Consider the following 13,343-nt stretch of genomic DNA (forward strand, 5'->3'; position numbering starts at 1 on the left):
TGCCGTCAAAATATCGTATTCAAAAGAATACAAATAATTTGACAACTGTCTAAAAGAACATATTCAATTTTCAGAGTGGAGCGAACTATGGATAATTCCAGGAACTTTAACATTAGCTCACTTAATTCCACTGATGTCGAGAGTTGTTGGATGACTAATAAGTTAACTTGTTTCAGGCCATGTTTCTTTACATTATTTTGTTCCAAGAAGTACATGGTGCAGAACCAAGAATCATTATATTTCGAATAAGACGAATGCTTCATGTCTATATTCTTCGTTATCAATCTAGAATGAAATAACACTCTAATCATTGCGGATGAGCGAATGAAAGTTGAAAATATTGTTAAATATATTCGTTTATGAGATCCAATTTGAAAAAGAATGTTCTAATATTCTAATAAAACGTTTTAACAGTTAAGTTGGTAAAATACCTAGTGGCGTGGTATGTGCCTTATAGCAGATAAAATAACCTGACAACAATGTACATTTAAGTTACTATCTATTTCCAGAAGAACCCATAGCTTCACTATTTAACAACTAGAGTTAAAGATGAGTTTGTAGAGATATTCATATCCAACGTTACACTATACTAGTTGATACGTTGTCAAGAGTCGGTTTCAACAAGATCGAACCTCAATGAAAACCACCAGATGATCAATTGCATGTTTGTTTATACACTAGAGCACGAGAATGTAGTCCTACAAATTCTCATAACCATAAGATTAAATGCAGTGTCATGTTATGGAAGAACACCATTCTACAAATTTTCGAAAAACCTTTGTCATATAAGGGTAGGATCAGATAAAATTCATTTGGCAGTATCGTTGAAAATATAGGCAAGCTGATCAAATCCAGATGCAACCATGTTTTTTGCAGCTCGAGAATTTTGCTTCAACAAATCATCACATAACGTTGTCCGTACTGCCAAATGTGGTCTGATAAATTGTGTCTTGGACAATACTACATCAGATAACGCGGAAGAGAAATTAGTAGAAGGAGAAACCGGGGAGCTTTAGAAACACATACACACACAAACACACACTCACATGCACACACATTCTCAGGACGGGTATAAACATTTTTTAGCCCAAATTGAATGCCGATTCTCGCGGAATTGCTGAATGTATCCTTTATTAGCTGACAGCTATGATAAATAATTGATGTGCTATCGAAAAAACTCTCAGAAGAAATGACGAAGCACTTTCAAGAACTTTTGTTATGAAATCCTCTACTGACTTCGTTGATATCATTGGCAAATTTACACTTGATTTGATATTCTATGAGGCTGTGTCAAACCCTCTGAAATATATCTACTGTATCTAGAATAGAGAACACATGGGATGTTGCCTGTAAATATAGTGATGTAAAATTAAATAGAAAATATGATGAGAGTATCGTATTGCAATATTAGCAAGGCAGAGATACCACATCATGATAGTCACACAATTATTTCTGCTCTCATAACAGTAATAAAGTTTTGAATAGTGTCGTCATTTAATTATTTCGTATTGCTTTCATAGATACCAGATAGCCGAAAATTCCGTCTGATTTTAGATTTAACGATTGACGCGCAATAAATCAATGAGAATGCGACAGCATACAGACTGGAAATAAAGTAATTTTTTGGAATAGCAAGTCAGATATTAGGTTGTGTTTTAAGAATAAATTTTATCACTACTGTTTTATAAAGTGATAACATTTGTGTGCCTCTCTCAAGGTGTCATATTACTTTCTGGCAGCCCTTTTGGCGACTTATAGAGAATACGATATCCCATGACATCGTAAACTGCTCAATTGCAATAGCCAATACACTTAAGTGTCCCCGTACCTATTAACGGTTATCATTAGGTTTCAATGGATTTGATAGAAACTGAAAAATTTTTGAAGTGTTTAAAAGATCCATTGAAAAATGTGAAAATGAATGTTTTATAAGTATTCATATAAAAGCCCTCAAAATATATTTCATATACATTTGAAGGAAACCTGCTTTAAATTAATAAAAATCTAAAATGCGCGAAGTAAAATAACATTCAAATTAATTATCAAGAAATGTTAAATAAAATATGCAAATATATACGGAAAATTAGAAAAATGCATGCAAATTGTGACAAATAGACCGTGGCTTGTGGTTAATGTGATCACTAGTAATTATAGAAAAGTCGATACGAAAAATTATCAACAAACTTGATAATGAGGCCCATAAAATTACTTCTAAATTAAATATACATGACAGAACCACTGAATATCAAGTTTAAAGAGCATATATTTTCTAATGGTAACCAGCAGTGCACCAAATTAACACTTCAAAAACGATGTTGGAACTATAAAGAGAGGGAGTATCAGACCACGAATTACATTATCATACATAAACACACACACACACACACACACACACACACACACACACACACACACACACACACACACACACACACACACACACACACACTCACATACACACACACGTGCATGGTAAATGAAAGACGAAAGATGGAATATATGGGAATATATTATTAATGATGTACATATGTATATATATAAATATATATGCAAACACATACACACATATATATGTATATATATGTGTATATATATAACAATATATATATATATATAATATATCGTTAATGAAATCGTTAATACAGAATTATCCATAATTCTGATTGCCTCCTTTTTCTCAATAATTGTACAACCCCTCATACACTCTATACACCCCTCACACACACACACACACACATATATATAAATATATAACACATATAATATATATATATATATATATATATATATATATATATATACATATATGAATAAATAAATATATGGAGTTGAACGAAGATGTTAAGAAAATTCCTTTACTCTCGACATATGTTTCGAAGACAACATGGTTTTATTCCAAAGGAATAAACGGTGCAAGATGCAATCTTCTCATCAGGAAAGAAAGGGAGCCTCTCTCGACAACAAGACAAAACAATAATTGCGATGACTGTCTACATGGTAAACAAAGCGATAATAAGAGTTTTAAAAAACCGTTAGTAGAGTTGACGTCGAAGTTAGATAGTAGGAAGAGAAGGGTTAAAGGAATAATAAGTAGGGAACAAGTAGAGAGGGAAGGGTACGTTGATTAAAAGAATGTTCAAAGGCTTAGGAAAGAGTTTCTCTATTGAAGTAGAGTGCACGTTAAGCTAATTGTTCAAACTATAATGGCTATCGAAATCATTTATATGAGTAAAAAGTATGTTTCTGCAAGTGTTTATATTTGTACGATTTGTCTATGAGTGTGTTTACAAGGGGATCCTTAGAGAAGAGAATATGGAAGAGTTCAGAGTTGCAAATGTTACAAAATCTCCTGCCCTTATCAAAAGGAAAGGACACAGACAGTATTCATATATAACACACAAATTTCTGCACATGAACCCGGAGTTTTTACCCTTGGACAGGTCGCTTCAACCGTGTTTCTGACGTGAACTTGCTACCCTGGTATCGGTTCATCGAATTTTCCATGTTGACGGTAAACGTAGGATAATTCATTCACCTATCGAAATATATATATATATATTATATATACATATATGAATAAATAAATATATGGAGTTGAACGAAGATGTTAAGAAAATTCCTTTACTCTCGACATATGTTTCGAAGACAACATGGTTTTATTCCAAAGGAATAAACGGTGCAAGATGCAATCTTCTCATCAGGAAAGAAGGGAGCCTCTCTCGACAACAAGACAAAACAATAATTGCGATGACTGTCTACATGGTAAACAAAGCGATAATAAGAGTTTTAAAAAACCGTTAGTAGAGTTGACGTCGAAGTTAGATAGTAGGAAGAGAAGGGTTAAAGGAATAATAAGTAGGAACAAGTAGAGAGGGAAGGGTACGTTGATTAAAAGAATGTTCAAAGGCTTAGGAAAGAGTTTCTCTATTGAAGTAGAGTGCACGTTAAGCTAATTGTTCAAACTATAATGGCTATCGAAATCATTTATATGAGTAAAAAGTATGTTTCTGCAAGTGTTTATATTTGTACGATTTGTCTATGAGTGTGTTTACAAGGGGATCCTTAGAGAAGAGAATATGGAAGAGTTCAGAGTTGCAAATGTTACAAAATCTCCTGCCCTTATCAAAAGGAAAGGACACAGACAGTATTCATATATAACACACAAATTTCTGCACATGAACCCGGAGTTTTTACCCTTGGACAGGTCGCTTCAACCGTGTTTCTGACGTGAACTTGCTACCCTGGTATCGGTTCATCGAATTTTCCATGTTGACGGTAAACGTAGGATAATTCATTCACCTATCGAAATATATATATATATATATATATATATACATATGTATGTATGTATGTATGTATTTATGTATGTATGTATGTATCTATCTATCTCTCTCTATATATATGAATTTTCTTTCTTTCCTTCTTTCAAATAATAAGGATTCTAAATTCATTGAGTTTGAAATCGAAAACTACTATCACTCAGTAATCGAAGAAGTAAAATGTACATTTAAGAAGTTTTGAGACATTTTCAGGGGAGATATTTTTGAAGTTTAGAGGAGTACAAGGCACTAATCTCCTTGGATGTAGGATCTTATGGCTTCAGTGAACCTGTTGTAGCGCTGGCCCCACTTCATGAAGGCTGCGCTGGAAGCCTTTGAAAGTGAAGATGATCAGAGCACAAGTCACAGCCTCTTTCGCCTTCTTCGGGTTGGGGAACAACCAAGTCACAGTGATCAAGATTTGGGTTGTAGGGAGGGCGAAGAACAATTTCGTTACTCATCTCTGTGAAATATTGGGTTACTAGAATGGTGTTTTGTACCGAAATCTCTTTCTGAACTCCCGAACCCCCCGCCGTAACTCCACAAAGTATTTTTTAATAACTGTCTGACTAGAGCAAAACGGGGAGATCTAGATTATGCTCTTTCTACCTCAAAAGGGGGTCTCCATAAGCTCTCCGGCAGATTTGCTTTGCCTAACCTGTTGAGCTTGTAGAAAATATATGTTAGGCTTATACAAGTTCATCCATTATGACATGCTCCATTAAACTGGAGTATGTCACAATTTTCTGTTGCGTTTTTGCCCAGTTTAACACTTTATTGCATAGAGAACTTTCAAGTTGTATTCACATCCCGACAGCATTCTGAAAACAAGTCAGTTATGAGAAGCATAGTGTCTCCTTCAAAGGGGACTAATAAAATTTGGTAGGCTAGCTTATTAGATATATAGTAAGATGATATTACCATAAACACTGATAAAGAAATTTAAATAAACTGATTTTCATTAAAAAATAGAGCGCACTGATTAGCGAAACTAAAATCTACACAAATTCCATTGACTCAGAACGGGAGATCACTGTTCTTCTGAAAACGTAGATTGTGTGGAAAATGGATGAAGATGTTAACCAATTTGTAACTGCAACTAGAAAGCATAGAATAAAAAGAATAAAGGCAAAACAAAATAAACAAAAAAGAAAAGAAAACACAACTGAGAAAGAAGTATGAACGCAAGCATAAATATGTTGGGAAAATAGTGTACTGGGATAATAGATATGTTTGGGAATTTGAAGAAACAATGTTAAGGACACGAGGTTATGGATGACATGATCAATAATAATTACCAGAGTTTATGGGATCTTCACGTAAAGGATAATCATTCTATTAAAGCCAGGCGATCAGACATGGTGAGAAGCCAGTAAGAGAGTTTTGCTTCTGTAAAATTAGTGGCTGTGTTATCATGTAACATAGTAGACTGGTCATGAAGATTACGAGAGTTAAGTGATATCAGGTAAGTTTAGCAAAATAACTGGGTTGGCTAGTGAAAAATGAGAATAGACCGAAAAGATGCTAATCTTTATGTCGATTAAATTAAGACCCCGAAATTTCTCAAACTTCTCTGGTTTTATTTAAACGCTATATGGTCATTATACAGATGAACCATTCGATACCACCTCTGACTTCCATAAACAATTTAACACATTCTTATGTGTCGATTACTTTCAAACTTTTGTCATTGTTAACATCTATCATGGAGACGTCCATCAAAGTACTAGGTCTCTATGTAAATCAGTCTTTTCCCTTTCACCGTCACTACACAATCTTTTATAAAACCTACCGGCTCCTACTCCGTCCATGTCTTTTCCTCCTTTAACTCCATTCACGCTAAACGCATCATCCTCATTCCAAATTCTTCAGTTTCCACATCTTTGCAGTGGTCAGCTCAACTTGGAGAGCAAATAAATGATGCGCTTCTTTGTTCGATATGTTTTCGTTCAACTGCCCTCAACTACGTTACTTAAACAGACTGCACTAATGCGTTTTCCTCTGCACCTGTCCTCCCATTTCGATTTTGGCCTTATTTATTACACACCATAGAGTCCGATTCAGCTTCTGCCTCATTCAAAAATTGCCATGCAACCTTTGTCACAAACACCCATCTCATTACAGAAGCCGCATCATATGTTCACAACTTATGCAGCCTACACGTCTGTAGCATCTTACCTCTTTCCAAATCCAGGTCATTTGAACCTATTCCGCGATCTGATTTATTTGAAATAAAATGTCCGTTCTTAACGATCCCTACTTTTTTTAGTATATGTTATTTCAACTTCACGAACCATACGACAAACCAGCTCTACGTGTTTGGTTTCCCTTGAAACTTCAGATGCACGAATTTAGTCTTAACCAAGAGTAGCGATTTATATCATCCCTATATCTCAGACGCTCTCAAATTACTACTCTTCCCTTTTTAATACCACCTGTAACATATAAAACCCACAGGCATACTGCAATCACACATTGTATACACAAACACGCATATGGTACATTTTCCTGTTACAAACACACAACACAAAATAGACATACTTTGCAACACTCATAAAATAATTTAGCTATGTACGAGTATACACATATGCTCCAAAGCATAACAATGTAACTGATACACACTCGCATGCTCACACACTCACACACACATACACACACACGTACACGCATATACACATATACACACATACAAACATACACGCACATGCACACACAAGTACACACACACATACACGCAGATATACGCACACACATGCACCATCCGGCACGCACACACAAGCAATACTTCATTTCTCTACCCGAACGCATATATCTACAAATACCTTTAGCACACAAACTCTTGCAAGAGAAAATTATGGACACACATTTGTTCGCACACACTTTATCACACACACATTCGCTGCCGCATGGTTCTTAACTCCAAACCCTAAACAACGACACAATACTCATCATAAGCACAACATATAACAACAGAGAAGAAAACACTTGCACACATATGAACTAAAGACTACGTATCCACACACGCACACACACACACACACCACACACACACACACACACACACACACACACACACTTGCCTGCACACACAACATATGTGCACCTGTACAAAAACTGTACACTCAAACAAACGATTTACGGGTTTTGGATTCCTGCAGTGACTTACCTAAAGATACTGTGATTCCAAGCAAACAATTGCATGCATTTATTGAACAACTTAACGTATTTTTTAGGGATTTCTCCTTTAGTCGTTTGTTCTGAGAAGAACTTATACACTACACACGCTCACACGCACGCACATTCATGCAAAAATTATATACAGTAAAATACACAAGAAGAACAGACGCCAAAGATGGGGAAAAAGGAAAATGAGTCAGACAGTTTTACCTTATCACCCTTAAATTCGTCAATAAATTGTATATATTTGATAAACTAAGCTGTTGAAAACTGATAAAGGTCTATATAATAGGGGGGAAAATCCATATGTTGACAGTCATTTCTGCTACAAATTCAAACAACAAAAGAAAAACAACAACGAAAAAAAAACAACAAAAAAAACAAAACATTAATCTCCAGCAGTCGAAGAGAGATCAAGAAATAGAAAAGTGATAACGGGGAAGAGAAAGTCTTTGATACTTCAAGCCTTATTTTAGATTAGTTTCTTTGTAACTTGAAACGTACTAGTTGACATTTCTGCGCATTAATCATGATTTTTTTGTGCGTTTTTTTTTCCAAGGCGTGGTGGCAAAAACAATAGTTTCACGAACTAAATGACTTGCAGATTTGAGTCATACTCGTTCACACTTTGAGCCCAAATTCTGACAGAGCTAATTATACCTTTCATCGGTAGTTCTCATTCAGGATCGATCTAACGTCGAGTCTTCCGTCAGTTTCGACGATGACCATTCAGTTGTTCTGTATCACGAGAATTTGATACATAACTAAGTATTCCAAGATGCACTTGTATACTGAGCATAAGCTGAAGCTGAATCAACATAAAACAATTTTAGGTTATGCTGTAACTTTCTATTACAACTATAATCGGACCATGATATCCACATAATTTCTGCTTACTTAATGTAACTCTCAAAACCTTGGTCAACTCAAGGGTTTAGTAAAGACACTTACCTTATATATCATCCATTAAGGTTGAGCCAAAAAGCACATGATTGAAAAGCAAATATCATAATCAAACAACCATGCATTCGTCCACAATAAGATACGCCCTTGCGATATACCAATGTCATATTTCTGACATATTTGGCTTTGCATATCTATATTGGAAATCTTTATTCGTATAGAGCTTTCATGGCAACAAATCGAAATCCACCCTCAAGTAATCTATGCACGAAAGTACAGAAGCAAAAACACAAACGTGCGTGCACGCACGCAAGCTCCCCCCCCCCCCCCACTACACGCACGAAGACACAAGTATATCATAGTGTTCACCTACACACAGGTGCGGACCTATACAAATACACTTATACAGTAAGACGAAAACATGCGAGACGTTCTGTAATAATAGTTCTTTATAGACACATACTGTTGATAATTGTATCGATGAGTGCATTGGACTTAGTTGGATGTATTAATTCAATAAGGAATGATATATGATATCATCGTTCCTTTGTATTTCAATATTCAAAATACAAACAATGGCAACGAAATTACATAACGAGTTATACAGAACCATTTGGGCAATTAGGGCAGTGTCATCGGGAATGATTTTTTTCCATCTTGAAGCACACTGAAACACAGACAAAAACTTTTCACAAAGGATGACTCTCATACGGACATTTTGGTACAATATGATGCAATTATATATCTTATCAAATACATAGACACGAATATCCATGCACGCATATCTATACGCACACACACACGCACACATATATATATGTATACATATGAGTGTATATATAAGCATGTATATATATATCTATATATCTATAACTCTCTCTCTCTCTCCCTCTCCCCCCCCCCCCCCCTCTCTCTCTCTCTCTCTCTCTCTCTCTCTCTCTCTATATATATATATAATATATATATATATATATATATATGTATATATCCATATCCATAATATATAGATGTTTTCGATCTAGTTTGGATTCTTTGCCATCAATTTTGAATTCTTTGCAATCAAATTTGAATTTTTGAATTGGTGATCAAGCCTTGAAAAAAAAAAAGAATTAAACTACATCAGCCGTAATGGAATACACGTCTATCTTATCTAACTCGTCCAGTAGAGCCCACCAATTGATATCTGAAAAGTTCCATGAAAGAACTCATGAACAATGCGATAGCTTCTACCAAAAAATGTTCCGTTAGGTCGGCCCGTCTGAACAAGGGGAGATAATAAACGAATGATTCTTTTTACTATTATCTCCCTTTGTTCAGACCGGTCGACGCAACGGAGCATCTTTTGGTAGAAGCTATCGCAGTGTTCATGAGTTATTTCATCGAACTGGCATACATATGGAGACGGGTATATAGATTGGAATGCGGTTTGTATTTTTCCCTAGCCCCCATAGTTATCGAGAAAATCTATTAAAAGATTTTGTAATGGAATTCCCTCGCCATTAGAACAACCAGTTGCTCACACAGCCGGCATATACCATTTCGCTAGCAGCAAGGGGAGTATAAGATGACAATCAGCCAAAGCCATTCATACATACATACATACATACATACATACATACATACATACATACATACATACATGGATGCATACATACATACATACATACATACATACATAACCTCTCCTTTTCTCTGTCACTCACTCACATATTCACTCACTACAAAAAGTGAATAACAAAATTTCAGTTAACTCTCTCTCAGCCATACATAGATACATACATACATAACAATCTGCGCGCGCGCATGTGTATGTGTGTGTAACTGACGCCATTCATACATACATACATACATAACATCTCTCTCAATCTCTCTCGCTTTTTCTCTATCAATCACTCACACATTCACTCACTACAAAAATGGAATAAATATTCCACTTATCTCATTCTTTCTCTCTCTCTCTCTCTCTCTCTCTCACACACACACACATACACACACAACAGCAACATTACTCTCTCTGTCTCTTCACACACACTAACAAAAGCAATTCACATACACACCACACATTCTGTCTCGCACACACCATCAAACACACACACACACACACTCTCTCTCTCTCTCTCTCACTCTCTCACACACACACACACACACGGATGCAGGCACATCAATCCTTCCGCTTCACAACCACTTCAAAAGAACTTCACTCACACATTCGCTCTCTCTTTGTCTCTTTCACTTTCACACTGACTTCAAACGATCCCCTTCCCACACAACCCCATATTAAAAAAATAAAAATTATTTACGGAAATCGACGATCATCTTCAAAAATGTAAATGAACAGACGTGGTTTATAAGTGGTTTGTAAGTGACATGCGTACGTTCCTATATCGAAAGATCGCCCAATGTTTTAATGATTAGACAGAGGTCCAATAGAATAGCTCTCAGAAACAGACTATGTACAAATTCGTTCTTTACAACGCCTGAAGTTGTTTTCTGACAAGGGTTGTGGGACAGAACATTTTCATACAGATGGAGGCTCCAATCGAAACAGGGACCAGAAATGATAAGGTTGAGAAGCGCTCTTATAGATTATGCCGAACCGAAAACGATCACAGCCACATCAACCATACAGACGGGGTGAAAACGGGCTTAGCTGCTAGTATCTATCTATCTATCTATCTATCTATCTATCTATCTATCTATCTATCTATCTATCTATCTATCTATCTATCTATTATCTATCTATCTATCTATCTATCTATCTATCTATCTATCTATCTATCTATCTATCTATCTATCTATCTATCTATCTCTCTATCGCTCTCTCTTTGTCTCTCTCTCTCTATATATATATACAGTGTACCCCCACTTGTGGAGGCGCAATGGTCCAGTGGTTAGGGCAGTGGACTCACGGTCGTAGGATCGCAGTTTTGATTCCCGGACAGGGCGTTGTGAATGTTTATTGAGCAAAAACACCTAAAGCTCCACGAGGCTCCGGCAGGGGTGGTGATGAACCCTGCTGAACTTTTTCACCACAACTTTCTCTCACTCATTCATCCTTTCTCACTCTGTTTCACGCTGAACCTCACCGAGAACTACGTTAAGGGTATACGTATCTGTGGAGTGCGCAGCCACTTGCACGTTAATTTCACGAGCAGTTTGTTCCGTCGATCGGATCAGCTGGAACCCACGTGGTCGTAACTGGCGCCTTAAAACTACTTTCTCTTAATGCCGTGCCGAACGTATCAAAGTTTTCTCGACTACTTTGTGTGTAACAGTTTTAGATCCATTTGCTTGCATTTAGGATATCTAGAGAGAAAAAGAAAACACAAGCGGAATAATTTCAATCCTGAGGGAGGTTGTCTTCAACATTTCAGCGATCAATTACACACTTAGGGCATCCACAGAGTTGCTCATTAACAGCCTAATTTCATGAAGAATATAAAGGTATTGGGTACCCCTATTTGCAAACATAATGCATTATTGACAGCTACTTCAGTATATTACTTGTATGTAAACTGCGTTTTCTTCCTCCGCTATATTGTGCAACAAATATAGCTATAAATGGTATTTATTGACTGCTATAAGTATTTCACCTTTATATACAATATATTCGAGGACAGTAAAGAGAACTGAAAATCAATAAAACTTAACGTGAATTGTGAATAGAAACATACGTCGCACCGTTTTTTATAACATTTTCAAACGGATTTAACATTTTAATGCTTGGATTAAATCTATTTGAAAATATAGTTAAATTCATATAAATATGTTTTACATCAGTTGCTAGCTCCCACATGTCTTTTTTTTATAATTTATTGTCAAGGGGAAATTGCTCTAAAATGAAGTCGTATTTCGTAAATGATGATGTATGATGTCGTACACGATGGCGTCGAAGAATATCGTTTGAAATATTGAAATTTCAATTCAGATATCCCTCAATGATGAAACTAAATAGATGTGAGTTTTAAAAAATCGTATGCTCTTTGGTAATTTATTTTTGAATCAACATAGCCGTACTACCTGTATTTAAAATTGCAAATTATCGACGAAAATCCTGAAATTCGGAACCACGGCATATCAGAAGCAACATGGCAGAAACCACGAAAATAAATGTGTATACTTCTATGTGAGAATGTACGTAAGAAGTTGTGAGCGAGCGTAGAGACATATCTATGATTTCAATTTAATGCAGTTCTGACAGAATCGTAATAGATGTCGACCAATTACAGATTTCATAATCTCTAGGTATATTCAAAGTTTTTCTTATTAAATCTCTTTCGCAATGAAAAAGTATATATTTGCATACATACCGATTAATCCGAAGAAAACAATTTGTCAAGCAGCACAATTTTGCAGCAGTAGTAGTTTTAGTAATAGTAGTAGTAGTAGAAGTAGTAGTAGTAGTAGTAGTAGTAGTAGTAGTAGCAGTAGTAGTAGTAGTAGTAGCAAAAGCAGCAGCAACAGTAGTAATAGTAATATTATTATTATTATTATTATTATTATTATTATTATTATTATTATCATTAATAGTAGTAGTAGTAGTAGTAGTAGTAGTAGTAGTAGTAGTAGTAGTAGTAGTAAGGATGGATGGATATCTATATGTTAAAGCGACATATGTAAAAATATCTTGTTTATTAAGATCAAGATATAACCGTTAGCGAATTATTTAATGTACTGTCCTATCCGCAATATGCATATACGTTGCATGTTTTCTTGAATAAAACCTACATATGTTATCCATCTACACACACATATAAGTATATATCTTTATACTCACAAGCACACCATACACACACTCACAAACACAGACACATGCGCAAGCATATATATATAAATACATACGTATCTACATAAACAGATAATAATGTGCTCATGACAGCGATATTTTGAATACCTTCCGTTGACATCTCGTTCGAAGCACTTGTTTTCCGAAGGACACAAACA

The sequence above is a fragment of the Octopus sinensis genome, linkage group LG3 (genome assembly GCF_006345805.1).
Source record: "Octopus sinensis linkage group LG3, ASM634580v1, whole genome shotgun sequence".
Taxonomy (NCBI): domain Eukaryota; kingdom Metazoa; phylum Mollusca; class Cephalopoda; order Octopoda; family Octopodidae; genus Octopus; species Octopus sinensis.